The sequence below is a fragment of the Choloepus didactylus genome, chromosome 7, assembly GCF_015220235.1.
Source record: "Choloepus didactylus isolate mChoDid1 chromosome 7, mChoDid1.pri, whole genome shotgun sequence".
NCBI classification, from domain to species: domain Eukaryota; kingdom Metazoa; phylum Chordata; class Mammalia; order Pilosa; family Megalonychidae; genus Choloepus; species Choloepus didactylus.
Window position 1 is genome coordinate 50599475 of NC_051313.1, and position 22350 is coordinate 50621824.

The 22350-nt window shown below is 38.7% G+C and overlaps 1 protein-coding gene across 4 annotated transcripts in view; it reads left to right on the forward strand.

Annotated features, from left to right (window-relative positions):
- Positions 1–7515: 7515 nt before the first annotated feature.
- The window catches only part of ASCC3 (activating signal cointegrator 1 complex subunit 3), a 415044-nt gene continuing 400209 nt past the window's right edge, over positions 7516–22350 (forward strand). For 2 of the 4 annotated variants that reach the window (XR_005217810.1, XM_037842529.1), the window contains exon 1: positions 7516–7731. The gene's annotated coding sequence lies outside the window, so the exon portion shown is untranslated. Of the gene's footprint in view, positions 7746–22350 lie in introns of all 4 variants that reach the window. The other 2 variants (XM_037842528.1, XM_037842527.1) reach the window with 2 other exon arrangements.

Sequence of the window (22350 nt, forward strand, 5' to 3'; positions counted from 1 at the left end):
TGATTTAAATCCATGAAATACTTCCTGTAACAATCAGGCCAGTGCTTTCTTGACCAAACAACTGGGCACCATAACCTAGACAAGATGACACATGAACTTAACCACCACACTATATGATTTCATTTACATAAGGTTCAAAACCAGCAATACTCGTCTATGCTAATAGAAATCAGAATAATGACTACCTTGGGGTGGTGGTGGGGGAGGTGGGGGAATGGGTGACTGGAAGGGGTCATAACAGAGTGCTGGAAATGCTCTATACCCTGATTTGAGTGGCCATTACATGAAGTTGTGCACACTGCTGTACACTGAAGATTTGTACACTTTGGTACACTTCAATTTAAAAGAAGCTATAAGTAAGGCCTTGATCATATAAAGAAGAAAACACAGTATGAAACGAAAAATCTATTATTTAACAAATGCTTAGTATCTACTATGTGCCAGGCATTCTGCTTGTATTTCGGGATACTATATAGACCAAAAAATAGAAATGAAGCCTGCTTACAGACTACCGAGTCAGGAACCAACTTTCCCAGCTGTTTTTAGCCATTCAGGTACCACTAGCAGTGACTTGGAATTTAGAAATTCAATGTATGTTTACTTACTATAATCAATCCTACAAATAAACTCTCATGGCTTTGCATATGAAAGCTTTTATAAATAAATTCTACCTGTTCTTAAATAACTAATTCAACTTCTACATGACATTGTCCATAAAGGTTTTTAATCTCCTGCAGCCAACAATGGCCTATCTTTACTTGGATTACTTTGGCACTGAAAAAAATGATAAAAACGTATCACATAATTCAGCACTTAGTGGTTTTCAAATAGTCTTGTGTCAAATTTGTCTCCTACTCTAAGCATAGATTTTCCAAGTTCCTTGAGAATAGAGATCATATCAAGGTTTCCTTTGAAAGTTTCACAATGTGTAGCAAAGTGTGGGTCACATGATATATGCTTAATTATTGCTTGAGGGTAGAGTGAATGAAAACTTTACTTCAGCCATAAAGCACGCTTAAGAATTGTTTAAACTCAGGAAAAAGTAATGTGTAAAATAATAAATACTCAGCATTTTATTTTGTCATTTTCTACTAGTGCAATTTTTATGTGCTTGAAAGAGGAAAAAAGTTATTCTTGCCATTCAGTTCTGTTCTCTGTGTCTCAGTTCTGATAAGAAGTGAAGAGAGGCTTTCCTTATCTTTTTAATACCAGTACGTTTGCTTTAATTGAGAAACAGTGGCATCTTGGGTGAAACATTTGTTTCCAAATATCCCTTTATCTTCCCACCCCCCCACCCCCCGTTGTTCTACTCATCCATCCATACACTGGACAAAGGGGAGTGTGATCCACATGGCTTTCCCGATCACATTGTCACCCCTCATAAGCTACATTTTTATACAATCATCTTCAAGATTCAAGGGTTCTGGGTTGTAGTTGATAGTTTCAGGTATTTACTGCTAGCTATTCCAATTCTTTGGAACCTAAAAAGGGCTATCTATATTGTGCATAAGAGTGCCCGCCAGAGTGACCTCTCGGCTCCTTCTGGAATCTCTCAGTCACTGAAACTTATTTCCTTTCTTTTTACATCCTCCTTTTAGTCAAGAAGATGTTCTCCATCCCATGATGCTGGCTCCAGATTCCCCCCTGGGAGTCATATTCCACCTTGACAGGGGTATTTACACCCCTGGGTGTCAGATTCCATGTAGGGGGGAGGGCAGTGATTTCACCTGCCAAGTTGGCTTAGCTAGAGAGAGGGCCACATCTGAGCAAAAAAGAGGAATTCAGGAGGAGCCTCTTAGGTACAATTATAAGCAGGCCTAGCCTCTCCTTTGCAGTAACAGTCTTCCCAAGGGCAAGTCCCGTGATTGAGGGCTCAGTCCATCAAACCACCAGTCTCCAATGTCTGTGAGCACATCAGCAACCATCGAGGTGAGGAAGTCCAACATCCCTGCATTCTCCGTCAGCAATATTCACATGGTAGCATATAATATTTCTCTTTTTGTGCCTGGCTTAATTTGCTCAGCATTATGCCTTGAAGTTTCATTCAAGTTGTCATGTGTTTCACGACGTCATTCCTTCTTACTACTGTGTAGTATTCCATCGTGTGTATATACCATATTTTATTTATCTACTCATCTGTTGAAGGACATCTGGGTTGTTTCCATCTCTTGGCAATTGTGAATAATGCTGCCATGGACATTGGCATGCAGATGTCTGTTCGTGTCACTGCTTTCAGATCTTCCATGTATATACCAAGAAGAACAATTGCTGGATCAAAGGGTAACTCTATATTTAGTTTTCTAAGGAAGTGCCAGACTGTCTTCCAGAGTGGCTGAACCATTATACAGTCCCACCAACAATGAATAAGAGTTCCAATTTCTCCACATCCTCTCCAGCACTTGTAGTTTCCTGTTTGTTTAATGGCAGCCATTCTAATTGGTGTGAGATGTTATCTCACTGTGGTCTTAATTTGCATCTGCTATTAGCTAGTGAAGCAGAACATTTTTTTATGTGTTTCTTGGCCATTTGTATTTCCCCTTCAGAGAACTGTCTCTTCATATCTTTTGCTAATTTTATAATTGGGCTGTCTGTACTATTGTCATTGAGTTGTAGGATTTCTTTATATATGCCAGATATCAGTCTTTTGTCAGGTACATGTTTTCCAAAATTTTTTCCCATTGAGTTGGCTGCCTCTTTACCTTTTTGACAAATTCCTTTGAGGTACAGAAACTTCTAAGCTTGAGGAGTTCCCATTTATCTATTTTTTCATTTGTTGCTTGTGCTTTGGGTGTAAGGTCTAGGAAGTGACCTCCTAATACAAGGTCTTGAAGATGTTTCCCTGCATAACTGTCTTTTGGTACTGTCTTTTATATTGAGGTCTTTGATCCACTTTGAGTTAATTTTTGTGCAGGGTGTGAGGTAGGGGTCCTCTTTCATTCTTTTGGATATGGATATCTAACTCTCCCAGCCCCATTTGTTGAAAAGACTGTTATGTCCCAGTTCAGTGGCTTTGCGGGCCTTATCAAAGATCAGTCAGCTGTAGATATGGAGGTCTATTCTTTATCTTTTATGGTAAAAGAACTTCTTAATTTTAGGTGAATAAACAGATCCTTAAAATAAAGACTACAGTTCCCAGATTCCTTTGCAACTAAGCATGGCCATAGGACTAAATTCTGGTAAATAGATTGTGACTAGAAGTGACAGGTGAACTTTTAGTTCATGTTCAAAAAAAGTATCCTTTTTTGCTTCCTCTTCCTTTAGACTGTTCCTTGGAATATGGTCATGGTTGTGAGTCATCTTGGACTGTTAGATGAGAACAAATGGTAGAATAACAGAGTAATAAGAGAGCTAAGGTGCCTGGTTCCCTGGATGAACAAATAGAGAAAGCAACTACACCATTACAGGATTACCCATCATCGGCCTGTTGCTTGCCAGGTGAAGTCTATTGATTAAGCTACTGTTATTTGGGGGCTTATAATTTACAGCTAATATCCTACCTTGTCCATTGGGGAGATCATAGAGTGGCAACAATTGGCAAGGAATGATTCTTCCCTTCCCACACAGAGCTTTAAGGAATAAATATATTTCAACCCCAAACTCTGAATGGATTATTTGCTTGTATAAGAAAGTTTCTGATATCAAAAGGCCTCTAATCACAGTTTTGAAGCTAACTACACCAATCTTCTTTCCTTCAAGTCTCATTCACACACACAAACAAATATCAGATACATAGCCCATGAGAACTGTGTGACTTGTAGTTTTCATTATTCCCTTACTTATATTTACATTAACTTTGAGTGGTATTTGTGGGGTCCCAGGACTCGGGCTCCCCCTCCCTTATGGAGAATAAAACTCCACAGCACCTAGCACCCTGCTTGACTGGGACAGAAGCTGAAGGTCATCAGAACTCAAAGAAGAAAGTATGTATAATGGAATTGTAAACAAAGCATTGAAACTCCCCTCCCCTTATCACGTTTATAAGAAACCTCCAGAACCCTGTGTCATGAGACTCTGCTGAAACTCTGTTCTCATACCCTATGGAATGTCATTGTAGTAAACTCTTATAAGCTGTTCTTTGCACTGCCCATCCTTGCAGAGTGCTAATTCCATATTCTGGCTGGCCACTGCCAGGAAGATCTCTCTCCTGTCCCTAAATCCTGATGAACCCATGTCTCACTCTGTGCCTGGCGTGTTCTTTGGTCTTAGTGCTGTGCTGACCCAAGCCCCTCAAGAGCTGGGTTGGAACAGTATTACTTTTTAAAACTTAACCTATGATTGCATCCTTGAATATTTTGTCTGCATTTTGAAATAGTTTATGAAAATTTAATATATTTTACTATCTTGTAGGAAGTAGGTAAAAATTTCATGCACTGAAAAACAATTCATAATTTCAAGGCTGGCAAATGAAATGTACCTTTCAGATTGTATACTCAACTTTGAAATTTTTATAGATATACATTCCTCAATACTTTAAAATTTTCCTTCATTTTCAGGCATGCTCCACATCTTCCCCATCTCACAGGAAAAAGTTCTACCAAAGTTAAGAATAGCTTCCCCTGTGCTTTTGAACACATTCTTGTCTGCTTTCACCTCACTGTTTCCCTACTGCTTTCACTAGCTTGTTTTTCTCCTATCTATCAATATCTCAGTTTTTCTTCTGTCCTGAAAACAAGCACAAAATTCTTTTTCTGGGCCCTGGTATTTCCTCATTGTTTTGCCCTCCTTTCCTCCTTATTTGACAAAAAACAATTCCCATCACCGTTCACATATTCTCACCTCTCCTTTACTCTCTTACATTTGTAATCTGATTCTATCTCTATCTCTTGCTTCCAATTCATCCATTACTTAACTGTTTCACCATTCTTTCTCCTCCTTTGCTGACTCCCCTTCTTCCTCCCAATTTTAGCTGTAGTAGACATGTATTGTTTTTGACCCTTTCCTGGTAGTTTTTTTTCCCTCAATTTACTTTGAGGAACTACCCATTCCTCCTTTTATCTTTGCACTGTTTTATTTACTACAAATTCATTTTTTTCCCCCAAATCCCCTATCTTACCACCTATACCTTAATACCTATATTACCTAACCTATATTACCTTGCTCCTGGGACCTTTCTTCTTGCACCAAGCTAGGCTGTTTGCTCTCCAAGCTCTTGCATAGCCATCTTCCTAGGATATTTCTTTGTCTTTCTCTAGGGTTGGTACATCTTTTCCTGAATCCCATGTTTTCCACTTAGCTTTTGCCCTTGTTTGCTGGAGTATATGGTCAAGTAATTTCCTACAAAAAGACCATATGGGAGGAAAACCTTCTACAACCTTGCAGGTCTGAAAATATCTGTATTTTGCTCTCATTGATAATTCATAATTTGTCTGCATATATAATTCTAGACTCATATTACATGATAATGATTCCAGGTATGGGTATTTTTTTCATCCATTATTCTAGCACCTGTGAGTTCATTCAATCTCAAAAATTTTCTTCTTCCTAGAAAAATCTCTCATAATTAAAAAAAATTTTTTTTCTCATTTCCTTTTTTTTTTTTTTTAAATCTCGTTCTCCTCTACTAGTTGAATGTTAGGTCTGTTGGATTGCCTTTATGATTCTTATCTCTTCTCTCATATTTTCTATTTATATCTTTGTATGCTATGCCCTGGGGATTACAAAGAGGACAAAGATAGCTCTTAAAGTTCAGTGAATTATATTTGCTTATAGGTCAGTGCAGTCTAATAGAAATATGACATTAGCCACCTACATAATTTAAGTTTTATAGTAGCCACATTAAAAAAGTGAAACCAAACAGGTGAAATTAATTTTAATAATATATTTTATTTGAGCCAATATATGCCAAATATTCTTTCAACATGCAATCAATAAAAGAATTATTAAGATATTTTACATTCAATTTTATTCAATTTTTCATACTAAGCCTTCGAAATCTGGTGTGATTTTGCACTTCTAAAACATCTCAATTTGGACCAGACACATTTCATGTATGTGGGTCAGGGTAGTCCTAGACATAGCGTATTTTCAATTTCCTCCTCTTAAGTCTCTCAAACTATGATGGGAATGATCTGTCCTGTGAATTCCTACTACTTATTAACACATCTCATTATCATGTAGTCTCCTTGCATTGCTTATTTTTTGATGCATTTGCCTTGTCTAATCAGCTAACTAGTAAAACTCTCTCAAGGTAAGGATTACAGACTCATTGTGCATAACTTTAATAAAACCACCAACCAATTCTTATCTGGATGTATGACTCCCTTGCACCAAGTTCCTGTTAAGTAGACATTCAGAGTCTACTTGAAGTAAAATCCAGTGGTCCAGGCAACCACACATCCTATGGTAGACAACTTCTTTGGCTAGTACTAGAAGGCGGTTCTTTTCAGGATCTGAAATTTGTCTATTTGAAATTTTTATCTCTTGGGACTACTTGAACAAGTCTACTTCACATGATGGGTCTTCACATCTTTGAAGACAATCCCAGTAGCTTTCTCGTTTCTAAGCTAATCTTTCAAAGTTCTATCAATCCCTTTTTACTTGTCATCGTTTTGAGTACTCTTCATCATTTTACTCTTCTCTGAAATCATTCCACCTTGTCTGAGGTCTTCTTAAAGTGTTCAATCTTGAACTGAACACAGCTCTTCAGATGTGGTCTGGCCAGTGGAGAGTACAACTGGACTACTATTAGCTGTCTCCATAAAACACGGTTCTACTAGGCATCAACGCACATTACCTTATGGAGAAGGGGGGCTGAAGAGGACAAGAGCTACCACATACTGATTCATATCATTTTCGCAGCCCAGGATTTTAGTCCAGAACTCTACACGCATACACAGCACAGTTCTTCAGGTTGGTTCATTTTTATTAATGTCATCCTTCTGTCTTTTCAACTGAGTCAAGGAATCTTCAGGCTTTTTTGGGGAGGGTGTGAAGGTGGTGGTGGGGGTAGAGGGTATCTTCCAAGGAAGGGACCGACTGTCAGAGACGAATTCTTTAGGGTAACTAAACTGAGAAAACAAAAAGCTTAAGAAAAGCAGGATTTGACACCAAGGAACCCTGCAAAATGTCCAGCAGCCGAGGGGCTCTGGCTGGTGATGACAATGGCACTTACTCCATTCTTCCCACAGTACTTTCATTCATACCCACTGCACTGCTCTTTTCTCCTTCACCTTCAACAGGAATTACGTCTTCTACATTCTCATGTTGCAGAAAAGAGCTGGAAGAAGAGACAGCAGATTCAAGTAACTGCAGGTAAGTACTCCAACGGCCTGAGTCAACAGGCTTGCATCCTGCGGGGTTCCTCTACACCCCCAAAGCCTGGTTAGAGTGCGCATCCGCGCTCGCGCCTGGGCCCGGCCCTCCCAGTTTCCTCTCCGCGGAGCCCGTGAGCACTAGAGGCGGGCCGACGGCGCGCGCGCACGGGCGGAGGTGGGCGGGTGGGAGGGAGCCGACGTGCCGACGTTAGCGGCGCTGCGAGCGGGCGACGTTCAGGCCGCAGCCAGTCTCGTCCGGTCTCGCTCTGCTGGCTCTGTGGGTGCATCCGCGGTCTTTCAGCCCTCATGCGTGGCGAAGTTCGATTGGGAGCGATCCCAGCCCAGACTGCGGCTAGCATCCTTGACCCTGCCGTCGCTCCCCACCCGGAGTGCAAAGGAAAAATAAAACCGAAAGAGAGGGAGGCGCGGAGGCAGGAGCGGACTGAATGATAGGAAGGGCGTGAGCCAGAGCGGAGAGGTGAGGAGGTGGAGGTAGGAGAAGGGGCGCCGCGGTCCCGGGAAGCGAGCGGGGGCGAGGGCTGCGGGGCGGACGCCGGGGTCGGGGGAGCCCTTTGGCCCAGTCTTGTTGCGCGCCAGAAACTGAGTACCGAGCTGTCATCCTTCTAGGGGCGGGAGAACGTGTGCGGGATCTCTGATCCGTCCCTCCCCTCCCCTGGAGTTTGTAGGTGGGGGTGGGGAGAAAAAATGTACTAGAGTCACAAATTACCCAGGTGTTAGGCTACTACGTAACCAGATAGTTGATTTTTTTTTTTTTTTTTGCTTGTACATGGGTAATTTGGTTCTTATTAGTTTGCTCCGTTACAAACTTTTTCGTTTTCTTCATGTGGATTTTGGTAGACGTCTGTTTTCTTATAATTTTTTTGCCCCAAACTGAAAATAGAGAGTTGACTTTGGTGGATTGTGGGTAAATTTAACAATCGAGGAATCTGTAATGTCATCTTGAAATAAATAAATGTGTATGTGTGCACGAAGGAGATGTGGGTACGTGGACAGCTTCTTAAAATAGATTTCTTATAAAGTAACTCATCGAATGCAGTGTGTTCATGTGTTTTGCTACTCTCGGGTTTAGATGAAGCATGATTGTAGCGGCAGCCAGAAGTTTGATATGAGTGCTATCACGTGCAATTCAAACTGGTGATCATACTTTTTATCTTTCCTTCCCTAAGTAAGGTTAGATTGAATAGCCGATAGTTCCATCACCAGATTTCATGTTTCATAACGTGGAATCATTTTCTTATTTTCAAAGTGAAGCCCCAACTTTTGATTTTACTCTGGACTGTACTCCATTCATATTTTTTCTTCTATTTTTAATGATGATTATAATAATAGTCTTGCATGAGAAAAATGCTTAGAGATTCCAGTTAAGTTTAGGCTGCATAATCTTACTTGTTTGAGGGAATTAATTATTCAAGGCTTAGCCTTCTTGATCCTTGCTGAACATTTTTCTTTGGTTACTCACTTGTGCGTGCCTACACATGTTCATTCATTAATCTCTTCATATGTACCACACATTGTGCTGGGCCTTGGAAATCAAAAGAGATACCAGTCTCTGCCCTGATGAACTTTCGATAGTCCAGCTTCCCCCCTTTTAAGAGATAATCTTGACTGAGGTTCCTCTTCGTGCCATGGACTCTCTAGTTGACCAAAACAAGGCATTTTACAAGAATAATCACTGTCAATATTTATATATAACTGGCATTGAAACAGGAACAGACCACCTTACTTGAACAGCAAACCTAATTTTGCCTTTGATCAAAAAGGTATTCTGTGGTTTGCTAGTTAAGAAGGGTAAGTTTTTCTTTTTCAAAGTTAGTTAAATACAAAGTTCATGATTATTTTTCCTTTATTCTGGTCTATTTGATCACATGTTGATTTGTGATTCATAAGAATTATGATTTCCGTAGACAGGTAGTTAGCATAAGCCTTTTCAGTACAAAATATGTTTTGATATTATGTGGCATAGTTTTCATCTATGAGAAAATGTCTACTGAAAATTGAAATTTTAGCAAACATAAACATTTATGGAAACAAAAAGGGCATAATTACAAAGGAGGAAAGAGTGAAGTAGTTACTAGGTATTTAGCAACCATCAGGAGGCAGGCATTATGTGCCTGTCTTCTACTTAAGACTGTCAAGTTATTTAAAGTAAGGGGCAAGGATAATACCTAACACAATGGAGATGGGTGCTAAATGCTCATTTAACACATGCTATCTCACTTAACTCTTCCATTTGTTTGCATGTAGATGAGAAAGTGAGTATGAGGAATCCATTTGTTCAGTTTCATTTTTCTCTTATCTGTTTGCCGTTATAATTTATTTTACAAAAGCTTTTCGTAACTTGGTTTTTTAAACTTATTTCCTAAACTATTTCTGTGATTCAGAGTTTATGTAATTTAATTAATGTTTGAGTATTTAAACATTGAATAATAGTTTTCAACCCGAAAGAGGCTTTAGAAATCATCTGTAAACCTTTTCATTTTATTGATTAGGAAATTGATACCCAAAGAAGTTAGCTGATGTTCTACACTCAAACCAAAACAAAACTGTCATGTGAACTGTTACCTTTCTTTTTGTTCTACTTCTTCCTACTTTATTTTTTTGCCTTTATTGCTTTTTGAATAGAATAGATTAGCTCTTGGAAGCATTTAAAAATAAGATATACTCCCATTTATCATGGTTTGGGTACGTTTTGACTAGTCTTTCCTTCTTCTCTGATTTACTCTTCAAAGAGAATTCTTAGGCATTGCATTCATTATAAAAGGTTTGTACTCATGTGGAAAATGAGAATAGAATTTGAAGAGGTGCATAATTAAAATACCTGGTAATGTGTAAGAAATTTATAGTTAACCATAAGCATTCTCAGGATATGTTTTTTTTTTTTCTTTTTTTTTTTTTCCGGGATATGTTTTAAAAAGATAATTGCCAGGAAAAATTTAGATTTGAAGAAGAGAAAGTTCACATTTTGTTATTTAATGATTAAACCAAAGGTTGCCAAATTTCTGAATCAGAATTTCTGGTGGCGTTATCTGGAAATGTGTATTTTAAAGAAACTCGCCAATTGTTTCCAGTGCAACCAGTTCATATGGTTGGGAAATCTCTACTTTCAACCATATGAATTCATGAGCATCTTGATTTTGGGTAATATCTGTTCCATGAAAACAGACTTCAAAAGAAGGGAAGCAGTTTGTCTCAGGATAATGGGGGTAGACAGGCAAGCAACTGCTTATATTTTTCCAGCATTTTCAAAGACTTGCTAGGTAATTTTGAAGTCTTCAGGTATTATTGTTAGTGTTAAGTGAATGACTAGCATTTACTTAGTTCTATGTAGCTAAGGGGTATGATAGGGAAAACATATTCCATTCCAGAAGAGGAAATCTTTGCTTACCAGTGAGACATTTTGCCTTTTTAGAAAAATTCCTGTACTTCCTTGAAAATGAATAAAATGCCCAAAGGCTAATCAGCTGGAACATATTAAAATGTTAAATTCTGTTCTTAAGGCTAAATAAATAAATGTAGTTGTATCTTGATTTAAGAAACTTCTTTATAAAATTTTACATAAATTATTTACAAGAAGAAATTAATTTGAGAGTGATAGTCAAATTACAGAACTAATTTCAGCGCATATTTTCCAGGTTGAATGCATTTTTCTAAAATGAGATGTGCTTTAGAGTGGTAACTTTAGCACTAGGGAGGATTGCTAAACATATTTTCTGAAAGTTCTTTAAAGCGTGAAGGAAGCTTTACAGAATATTAGCACTATCTGTACTCTGGGGATTGAGATGGTAAGGAATAACCTAAAATCACTTTTGAGCTGCTTCACAGATTAATGCTCAGAGTACACATCATTCAGCAAATATTTATTGAGCTTCTTGGTATAGGCCAAGAGCCGTACAAAGTGCTAGGGAAAAGCAAGACACAATTTCTGCACTCTTGGAGATTATAGTCAAGATGCTGGCTTTGTCACACTCTTCAGTGTATTGACTTGATGGAAAGCAAACTGCAAATGCATCTTCAGTGAATACTCTCTTAGTCAACCTGATTTTAGTAGACTTTATAACTGATGAGAAAAGTGAAAAAGTCTGTATTTGAAGCCTGGGAAAAAATGAGTGAGTCATTAGGATTGAACTCCAGCTTTACAGAGCTATTATCCTTGTATTTTAATAAATAGAACACTGGACAAACATTGCTGAAATGCTAAATCCAGTGGATATTTTACCACAGTTTGGCAGCATTTGACATGGTTGACTAGAATCCTTTCCTTAAAACTGTCTTCTCTTGGTTTCAGTAACACCACACTCCTGGTTTCCCACTGGTGTCCTTGGCCTCTTACTGTTCAAAATCTCCTTTGTAAACCTTTCTTCCTATTAATCCCTTAAAAGGCTCGTGCTTCTTTGCCTTTGGTGGTTTTTCTTCTTAGTCTGCACGCTAATTGTTGCATGATTTTATCTGTTCCCATGATATTGCTGATGATTCTCTTATATTCTGAAAGCAGACCTCTCTCTTGAATTCCACATCAGAATGTACAATCCTGTTTCTACTTGAAGGTCTTATAGACATCTCAAACTCAATTTGCTTGTTTGAGATCGAATTTATGACATTTCTTCCCCTTTTCCCCCAAACCTCCTGCTCTTTGCCCTAGCTTAGTCGGTTGTACCATCAACTATCCAATTAGTTGATGTGTAAATGTTGAAGTTAGCCTTGATCCTTGTTGGCCACCCCACCACACATATGGATAATCATTAAGGCAAGTAGATTTGACATAAATAATCACTTGGATTCATCCACTTTTATCTAAATCACTGCCGTTACTTCAGTTCCGGCCTCCATCATCTCTTCATCTTTTGTCTGGATTCCTGCAACTGCCTCCTAATGTCTTTCTTCTTCTAGTCTTGCTTTCCTATGGTCCATTCCCTTCATTGTAGTCAGAATGATCCCTATAACATACAGCTCAAGTCAAAAACTGTTTTGAGAATTCTTTCATTATTTGGATAATTTCTAAACTTATTCACATGACTAAGGTACTTCATGACCTCACTTCTACATAGCTCTCCAGCCCCATCTCTTGTTACATTGTCCTTTGCCCCCTGCACTCCAGTCATCCTTTCAGTTCCTTGAATATGACGTTCTCACTCTTCAATTGGAACACATTACTCTTTTTTTCCCCTGGCTAACTTTTCATCCTTGAAGTCTCAATGTAAGAAGGTTGCTTTTCCTCCTGACTGCCTTTCTTGCTAGGCTAGACACCTTGCTCAGTGTTCCCATAACACACTCTATTGCTTCTTTTTATAATAGTGTTTTTATGCTATATAGAGATAGTGTGCCAGTTTGAATGTATTATGTCCCCCAAAAGAACATGTTCCTTGATGCAATCTTGTAGAGGCAGATGTATTTAGTGTTGATTAGGTTGGAATCCTTTGAGGGTTTCCATGGAGATGTGACTCAATCAACTGTGAGTGAAACGTCTGATTGGAGAATTTCCATGGAGGTGTTACCCTGCCCCTTCAGGGTGGGTGTTAATTGGATCACTGGATTACTTTAAAAAGAGCCACACAGTCCCAGGTGCTTGCTACAGCCAAGAAGGACACTTTGAAGAATGCACAGTAGATGAGATAATAGCTACAGCTTACAGACATTTTGAAGATGGTCATTGGAAGCTGATGCAGACATTTTGGAGAACACTGTTTTGAAACGCAGCCTGGGAGCAAGCAGATGTCAGCCACGTGCCTTCCCAGCTAACAGAGGTTTTCCGGATGCCATTGGGCATCCTCCAGTGAAGGTACCCAATTGTTGATGCATTACCTTGGACACTTTATGGCCTTAAGGCTGTAACTGTGTAACCAAATAAACACCCTTTTATAAAAGCCAATCTGTTTCTGGTTTGATGCTTACAACCATTGTCTCTGTTATCATCTGTGTTCATTTAAAACTTCATTCAAAAATTTAAATTATGGAATATTTTAAGGATATGGGAAATTTTAGAAAATGATGTAGCTAACAGTGATGTACCCATCATGCAGATTTAACAAGTGTTACTTTCGCTTCAGATCTTTGTCCTTTAAAAAATTTAATTAAAGTTCTTTCTCTCCTCACTTCTTTCCCTGCCCTCCAATCTACTTCCTTGAAGCTGATGTATATAATTCCCATGCATGTTTCTACCTGTGTCTGTGTGACAGGATTTAAACCAAGGTATAAAATGAGGGAAATTGATGGAAAGAAAGAAGACCGATTGACTTGGTGAAGAGATGACTTGGGATAGCATGAAATGTGTCTTCAACAATTTAAAGGTCCCTTATATAAAAGAGTGCTTAGGTATGATCATTTACTGACATTAGGCAGTACAGATAATTGTAAAACGAATACTTTCAGAATCAGAAAACAACATCAAGTACTTAGTGATCAAATTATGTTTTGGTCTGTACTTGTCTTTTTTTCCCAGCTGCTAAAACAAATAACATACATGTGTTGAGTGGTTTGACTTAACAACAGGAATTCATTGGCTCACGTTATTAGGCTAAGAAAAATCCAAAATCCAGGCATCAGCAAGGCAATACTTTCTCCTTGATGAGCCTTATGTTCTTGGGCAGCTGCCTGTGATCTGGTCCTTTGCCTTCCTGTCACGTGGCAATGTACTGTCTCCTTTCTTGTGTGGGTTCTGTTGGCTTCCATTTTTTTTCCTAGTGGCTTTTTCCCTGTGGCTTTCTTTATAAGGCCTCCTGTAATAGGATTAAGACTCATCCTGATTTGCTTGGCCACACCTTAACTAAAAGTAACATCTTCAAAAGGTCCGGTTCACACCTACAGGAATGGATTAAGATTAAGAACTGTTTTCCTGGGGTACACAGCTCCAAGCCACCACAATACTCACGTGGAAATTTTTATAGAGTGTTGAAAAGCATTCAACATCTATGTAAGTTATATTCATTAAAAAGTCATCAAATATTGTAATGATAAAACATTACCTATAATATTTAGAGAAATAAATGACTGCATTGTTATTTAAAAATTTGTTGAAGCCACATCCCATAATTTAAAAAACATCATGGAGAGTGAACTCTTAAAATATGTTCGTGTTTTGATACTTTTTGAAGTGTGGTGTTTCTTTCAGTAATTAAATTTTTAAGGAGGCGGGGCAAGATGGCAGACTGGTGAGCTGTATGTTTTAGTTACTCCTCCAGGAAAGTAGGTAAAAAGCCAGGAACTGCGTGGACTGGACACCACAGAGCAATCTGTCTTTGGGCATACTTCATACAACACTCATGAAAACGTGGAACTGCTGAGATCAGCGAAATCTGTAAGTTTTTGCGGCCAGGGGACCCGCGCCCCTCCCTGCCAGGCTCAGTCCCGGGGGAGGAGGGGCTGTCAGCTCCAGGAAGGAGAAGGGAGAATTGCAGTGGCTGCTCTTACCGGAAACTCATTCTACTGATTCAAACTCCAACCATAGATAGACTGAGGCCAGACACCAGAGACTCTGAGAGCAGCCAGCCCAGCAGAGAGGAGACAGGCATAGAAAAAAAACAACACGAAAAACTCCAAAATAAAAGCAGAGGATTTTTGGAGTTCTGGTGAACACAGAAAGGGGAAGGGCGGAGATCAGGCCTTGAGGCGCATTTGCAAATCCCGAAGCAAGGCTGATCTCTCTGCCCTGGGCACCTTTCCTTAATGGCCCTGGTTGCTTTGTCTATTAGCATTTCAATAACCCATTAGATCTCTGAGGAGGGCCGTTTTTTTTTTTTTTTTTTTTTTAAATCCTTTTTGCTTTTTCTAAAACAATTACTCTAAGAAGCTCAATACAGAAAGCTTCAAAGAATTGAAATTTGGGCACGTCAAGTCAAGAGCAGAACTAAGAGAGCTCTGAGACAAAAGGCAATAATCCAGTGGCTGAGAAAATTCACTAAACAACACAACTTCCCAAGAAAAGGGGGGTGTCCGCTCACAGCCACCATCCTGGTGGACAGGAAACACTCCTGCCCATCGCCAGCCCCATAGCCCAGAGCTGCCCCAGACAACCCAGTGTGACGGAAGTGCTTCAAATAACAGGCACACACCACAAAACTGGGCGTGGACATTAGCCTACCCTGCAACCTCAGCTGAATGTCCCAGAGCTGGGAAGGGGGAGCAGTGTGAATTAACAGAGCCCCATTCAGCCATCATTTGAGCAGACTGGGAGCCTCCCAACACAGCCCAGCAGCCCAGAACTGCCCTGGGGGGACGGCACTCACCTGCGACATAGCACAGTCATCCCTCAACAGAGGACCCGGGGTGCACAGCCTGGAAGAGGGGCCCACTTGCAAGTCTCAGGAGCCATACGCCAATACCAAAGACTTGTGGGTCAGTGGCAGAGACAAACTGTGGCAGGACTGAACTGAAGGATTAGACTATTGCAGTAGCTTTAAAACTCTAGGATCATCAGGGAGATTTGATTGTTAGGGCCACCCCCCCTCCCCGACTGCCCAGAAACACGCCCCACATACAGGGCAGGCAACACCAACTACACACGCAAGCTTGGGACACCAATTGGGCCCCACAAGACTCACTCCCCCACTCACCAAAAAGGCTAAGCAGGGGAGATCTGGCTTGTGGAGAACGGGTGGCTCGTGGACGCCACCTGCTGGTTAGTTAGAGAAAGTGTACTCCACGAAGCTGTAGATCTGATAAATTAGAGATAAGGACTTCAACTGGTCTACAAACCCTAAAAGAACCCTATCAAGGTCAGCAAATGCCACGAGGCCAAAAACAACAGAAAATTATAAAGCATATGAAAAAACCAGACGATATGGATAACCCAAGCCCAAGCACCCAAATCAAAAGACCAGAAGAGACACACCTAGAGCAGCTACTCAAAGAACTAAAGATGAACAATGAGACCCTAGTACGGGATATGAAGGAAATCAAGAAGACCCTAGAAGAGCATAAAGAAGACATTGCAAGACTAAATAAAAAAATGGATGATCTTATGGAAATTAAAGAAACTGTTGACCAAATTAAAAAGATTCTGGGCACTCATAGTACAAGACTAGAGGAAGTTGAACAACGAATCAGTGACCTGGAAGATGACAGAATGGAAAATGAAAACATAAAAGAAAGAATGGGGAAAAAAATTGAAAAACTCGAAATGGACCTCAGGGATATGATAGATAATATGAAACGTCCGAATATAAGACTCATTGGTGTCCCAGAAGGGGAAGAAAAGGGTAAAGGTCTAGGAAGAGTATTCAAAGAAATTGTTGGGGAAAACTTCCCAAATCTTCTAAACAACATAAATACACAAATCATAAATGCTCAGCGAACTCCAAATAGAATAAATCCAAAAAAACCCACTCCGAGACATATACTGATCACACTGTCAAACATAGAAGAGAAGGAGCAAGTTCTGAAAGCAGCAAGAGAAAAGCAATTCACCACATACAAAGGAAACAGCATAAGACTAAGTAGTGACTACTCAGCAGCCACCATGGAGGCGAGAAATTTTTAAGAGGCAGGAGATACCATTCATGAAGGACAATTTGTTTTTTGTTCTCTATTATGTTATATATAATTTGTTGCTAAGAAGTTTAATTTGAGTTTGTGGCTTAGAAGTGAGAATATGAGAAAAAATGAGAAATAGGGCCTGCTCCTTTCAAACATTTTTCCATTTAGAAATCCGTGAGTAGTAGATGGTAGACTCTAATAAGGAATGATAGGTCAGCTCAGAACAAGGCACAGAGAGAACATTCTTATGCTGACCTTGCCTACTTTTGTTAGGGCATATTTATGGCTGATCTAATATAGAGGAGAAAGGAGTACCCTGGTTTTATGATTAGGTTATTATAAATCGTATTAGAAATACTGAAACAAACAAGTGAGACCAGCATGCCAAATAATGGTCATGTAACATATTCTTTTGAGAAGGATTAAGTAAAGAGTATATTAATGCAATATGGTAGCACAGTAGAATTCTTGCTGTTTTTATATTTGTTTAATTCATAATGCCCATTGAGTTACTAATTTGATTTTTACATATTCATTTAATTTTTAAATTTATCTAATTAGATTTTTTTATTAGAGAAGTTGTAGGTTTACAGAAAAATCATGCATAAAATACTGAGTTCCCATATACCACCCTATTAATAACATCTTAATGTGGTACATTTGTTGCAATTGATGAAAGAACATTTTAATAATTGTACTGTTGCCTTTAGCCCATGTGTTTTAGTTTGCCATGCTGCTCAAAGCAGATACTCTGATACGGGTTGGCTTGTGACAGTGGGAATTTATTAGCTTATGATTTGAGACTATGACAATGTCCAAATCAAGGTGATGCTATCTTCTCGAAGAATGGCTGCTGGCAATCCTTGGGTCCTCTTTCACATGGCAAGGAACTTGGCAGCATCTGTTGGTCTCTTCCTTCTTTTCCAGGTTTTGTTGATTTCAGCTTCTTGTTTCCCTGGCTTTCTCTCTCTTTGTCTGAATTTCATCCTCTTATAAATGACTCCAGTTAAGAGGATTAACAGCTATTCTGGGCCATGTCTTAACTGAAGTAACCTCATCAAAGGATCTGTTCCAGTTTGCTAATGCTGCCTTTTCGCAAAACACCAGAAATGGATTGGCTTTTATAAAGGGGGTTCATTTGGTTACAGAGTTACCGTCTTAAGGCTATAAAGTGTCCAAGGATGGCCAACGGTGTCTGGAAGACCTCTGTTAGCTGGGAAGGCACGTGGCTAGCATCTGCTTCAGAGTTCTGGTTTCAAAATGGCTTTCTCCCAGGACATTCCACTCTAGGCTTCAGCTTCTCTCCAGAATGTCACTTTCAGTTGCTCTTGGGGTGTTTGTCCTCTCTTAGCTTCTCTGGAGCAAAAGTCTGCTTTCAGGGGGCATCTTCAAACTGTCTCTCATCTGCAGCTCCTTTCTCACCTCCTGTGCTTTCTTCAAAGTGTCCCTCTTGGCTGTAGCAAGCTTGCTCCTTCTGTCTGAGCTTTTATAGGGCTCCAGTGAGCTAATCAAGGCCCACACTGAATGGGTGGGGCCACACCTCCATGGAAATGATCTAATCAGAGTTATCACCTACAGTTGAATGGGTCCCATTTCCATGGAAACACTCAATCAGAATTATAATCTAATCAACACTAATTGGTTTGCCCATATAAGATTGCATCAAAAATAATGGCGTTTAGGGGGACATAATACATTCAAACTGGCACAGGATCCTACTTACAATAGGTTTAGCTTTAAGAACATGATTTTCTGGGGTTTATTTAGTTCTAAACCACCACATTGTGATTTACTTTAGGGTTATTTGTGTCGTACAGTACAATAGATTTTTTTGTTTGTATTCTAGTAACATTTTACAACCTAAAATTAAACAGACAAATATGTATTCAGTGCTCTTAATTATGTTCACAGTGTTGTGCTGCCATCCTCACCATCCATTTTCAAAGTTTTCCCATCATCCCAAATGCAACTCTGTACAATTTAAGCATTAACTCCCCATTCCTTAATCCCACCCTGGCCACTGGAACCTGTATTTTAATTTTTGGCTCTGTGAGCTTGCTTATCTTACTTATTTCATCCTTTTATGCCTGGGTAATTTCACTCAACATGGTGTCTTCAGGAATCATCATGTTGTTGCATGTGTCAGAACTTCATGGCTTTTTATGGCTGCATAATATTCCAATATGTGTACGTACCATGTTTTGTTTATCTGTTTATTGGTTGATGGATTTATTATTATTATTATTAGAGAAGTTGTGGATTTACAAAACAATCATGCATAAAATACAGGATTCCCACACACCAGCCCACCACCAACACCCTGCATTGGTGTGGAACATTTGTTACAATTGATAAGAGCACATTTTTACAACTATACTATTAATTAAAGTCCATGGTTTAACTTAGGGCCCACTAATTGTGTAGTATAATTCCATGGATTTTTAAAAAATTTTTATTCTGTAACCATATATACAATCTAACATTTCCCCTTTTAATCATATTCAGATACATAGTTCAGTGCTGTTAATTGTGTTCACAGTGTTGTGCTGCCATCACCTCCATCCATTACCAACACATTTCCATTATTCCAAACAGGAACCCTGTACGTTTTAGACCTTAACTTCTCATTCCCTATCCTCACCTGTCCCCTGGTTACCTATATTCTAGATTCTGATTCTGTGAGATTGCTTATATTAATTGTTTCAGATCAGTGAGATCATACAGTATGTGTCTTTTTGTGCCTGGCTAATTTCATTCAACATGATGTCTTCAGCGTTCATCCATGTTGCCATGACTTCATTCCTTTTTAGGGCTGAATAATATTCTATTGTATGTATATACCACATTTTATTTATCCATTCATTGGTTGGTAGACACTTAGGTTGCTTCCATCTTTTGGTATTTGTGAATAGTGCTGCTATGAAATCAGTGTGGAAATATCTATTTGAGTCCCTTGCTTTCAGTTTGTTTGAATATATACCTAGTAGTGGGATTGCTGGGTCATATGGTAATTCTGTATTTAGCTTTGTGAGGAAGCCAGACTGTCTTTCAGAACAGCTACACCATTTTACAATGCCACTAGCAATGAATGAGTGTTCCTGTTTCTCCACATCCTCTCCAACACTCTTTATTTTCTGTTTTTTGTTTTTGTTTTGTTTTGTTTTTAATAACTGCCATTCCAGTGGTTGGTAAATGGTATCTCATTGTGGTTTTGATTTGCATTTCTCTGATGGCTAATGACATTGAGCATCTTTTCATGTGCTTTCTGGCCATTTGTAAGTCTTCTTTGGAGATATGTCTGTTCAAGTCTTTTGCCCATTTTTAAATTGAGTTTATCTTTTTGTTGTTAAGTTGAGGGTTTTCTTTGTATATACTGGATATTAATCCCTTATGGATATGTGGTTTCCAAATATTTTCTCCTATTGTGTAGGTTGTTTTATTTTCATGATAATTCTTTGAGGCACAAAAGATAATTTTGATGAGGTCCCTTTTATCTATTTTTTTCTTTTGTTGCTTGTGCTTTGGGTGAAAATTCTAAGAAACCATTGCCTAATACTAGTTCCTGAAGATGCTTCTCTACATTTTCTTTTGGAGTTTGATAGGTCTAGCTCTTATATTAAGGTCTTTGATCCATTTTGAGTTAATTTTTGTATATAGGATGAGAAAGGGGTCCTCCTTTTTGTGCAAATGGAGATCCAGTTTTCCCAGCGCCAGAGGTTGAAGAGACAGTTCTTTCCCAATTGAGTGGTCTTTGCCACCTTGTTGGAAACCATTTGGCTTTAAATGTGAGGGTTGATTTATGAGCTCTCAGTTCTATTCCACTGGTCTGTGTGTCTGTCTTTGTCCCAGAACAGTGCTGTTTTGATTACTGTACAGGGCTTTGTATGTTTTAAGATCGAGAAGCATGAGTCCTCCAACTTTGTTCTTCTTTTTCAAGATGACTTTAGCTGTTTGGGGGCCCTTTGACCCAAAATTGATGATTGGCATTTCCATTTCTGCAAAGAATGTTGTTGAAATTTTGATTGGGATTGCATTGAATCTGTAAATTGCTTTGGGTGGTATTGGCGTCTTAATATGTAGTCTTACAATCCATAAACATGGAATATTCTTCCACTTATTTAGGTGTTCTTTTATTTCTTTTAGCAATGTTTTATAGTTTTCTGTATATCGGTCCTTTACATTCTTGGTTAGATCTATTCCTGGATATTTGATTCTTTTAGTTTCTGTAGTGAATGGAATTTTTTTCTTGATTTCTTCTTCCAATTGTTCATTGCTTGTATATAGAAACACTACTGATTTGGGGTGTTGATTTTGTACCCTCCCACTTTGTTGAATTCATTCATTTGCTCTAGGAGCTTTGTTGTGGATTTTTCAGAATTTTTTGTATATAGGATCATATTGTCTGTAAATAGGGAAAATTTTTACTTCTTTTCCAGTTTGGATGCTTTTTATTTCTTTTTCTTGCTTACTTGCTCTGACAAGAACTTCCAGTACAGTGTTGAAAAACAGTTGTGACAGTGGGCATCTTTGTCTTTTTCCTGATATTAGAGGGAAAGCTTTCAGTCTTTCACCATTAAATAGAATGTTAGCTTGGGCTTTTCATATATGCCCTTTATCATGTTGAGGAAGTTTCCTTCTATTCCTTGTGTTCTAAATGTTTTTATCAAGAAGGTGTGCTGTATTTGGTCAATTGTTTTTTCTGCATCAGTTGAAATGATCATGTGTTTTTTTCCCTTCGTTCTATTAATGTCGTGTATTACATTAATTGATTTTCTCTTTTTTTTGTTGTGAAATTTAACATATATACAGAACAATGATAACTTTCAAAGTACAATTTAACAAGTAGTTAGCAAATTTCCAAGAATGTTATGGATTACTGTTCCACTGTTTCAGTTATTTTCTTATTGATTTTCTTATGTTGACCCAACTTTGCATACTAGGGTAGATCCTGCTTGATCATGGTATATAATTCTTTTAACGTGCTGTTAAGATTTGGTTTGCTAGTATTTTGTTGAGGGCTTTTGCATCTCTCTTGTATTCATAAGAGATATTGGTCTGTACTTTCTTTTTTTGTTGTGTCTTTATCCAGCTTTGGTATGAGGGTGATGTTGGCCCCATAGAATGAGTTTAGGAAGTGTTCCCTCCTCTTTGATTTTTTGGAAGAGTTTGAGCAGAATTGGAGTTAAAAGTCTTTTTGAAGTGTTGGTAGAATTCCTCTGTAAAGCCATCTGGTCCTGGGCTTTTCTTTATTGGGAGGTTTTTGATTACTGAGCCATCATTTTGCTAGTAATTGGTTTGTTGAGATCTTCCGTTTCTTCTTGAGTCAATGTAGGTAGTTTGTGTGTTTCTAAGAATTTGTCCATCTCATCTAGATTACCCTAATTTATTGGCATACAGTTGTTCAATAGTATCTTCTTACAGTTCCTTTTTATTTCAATGGGGTCAGTAGTAATATCCTCCTTTTTCATTTCTGATTTTCTTTATTTGTATTCTTTCTTTTTTTTCTTCATCATTCTATCTAAAGGTTTGTCAATTTTACTGATCTTTTCAAAGTACAGACTTTTGGTTTTGATTCTCCCTATTGCTATTTTGTTTTTTATTTTGTTTA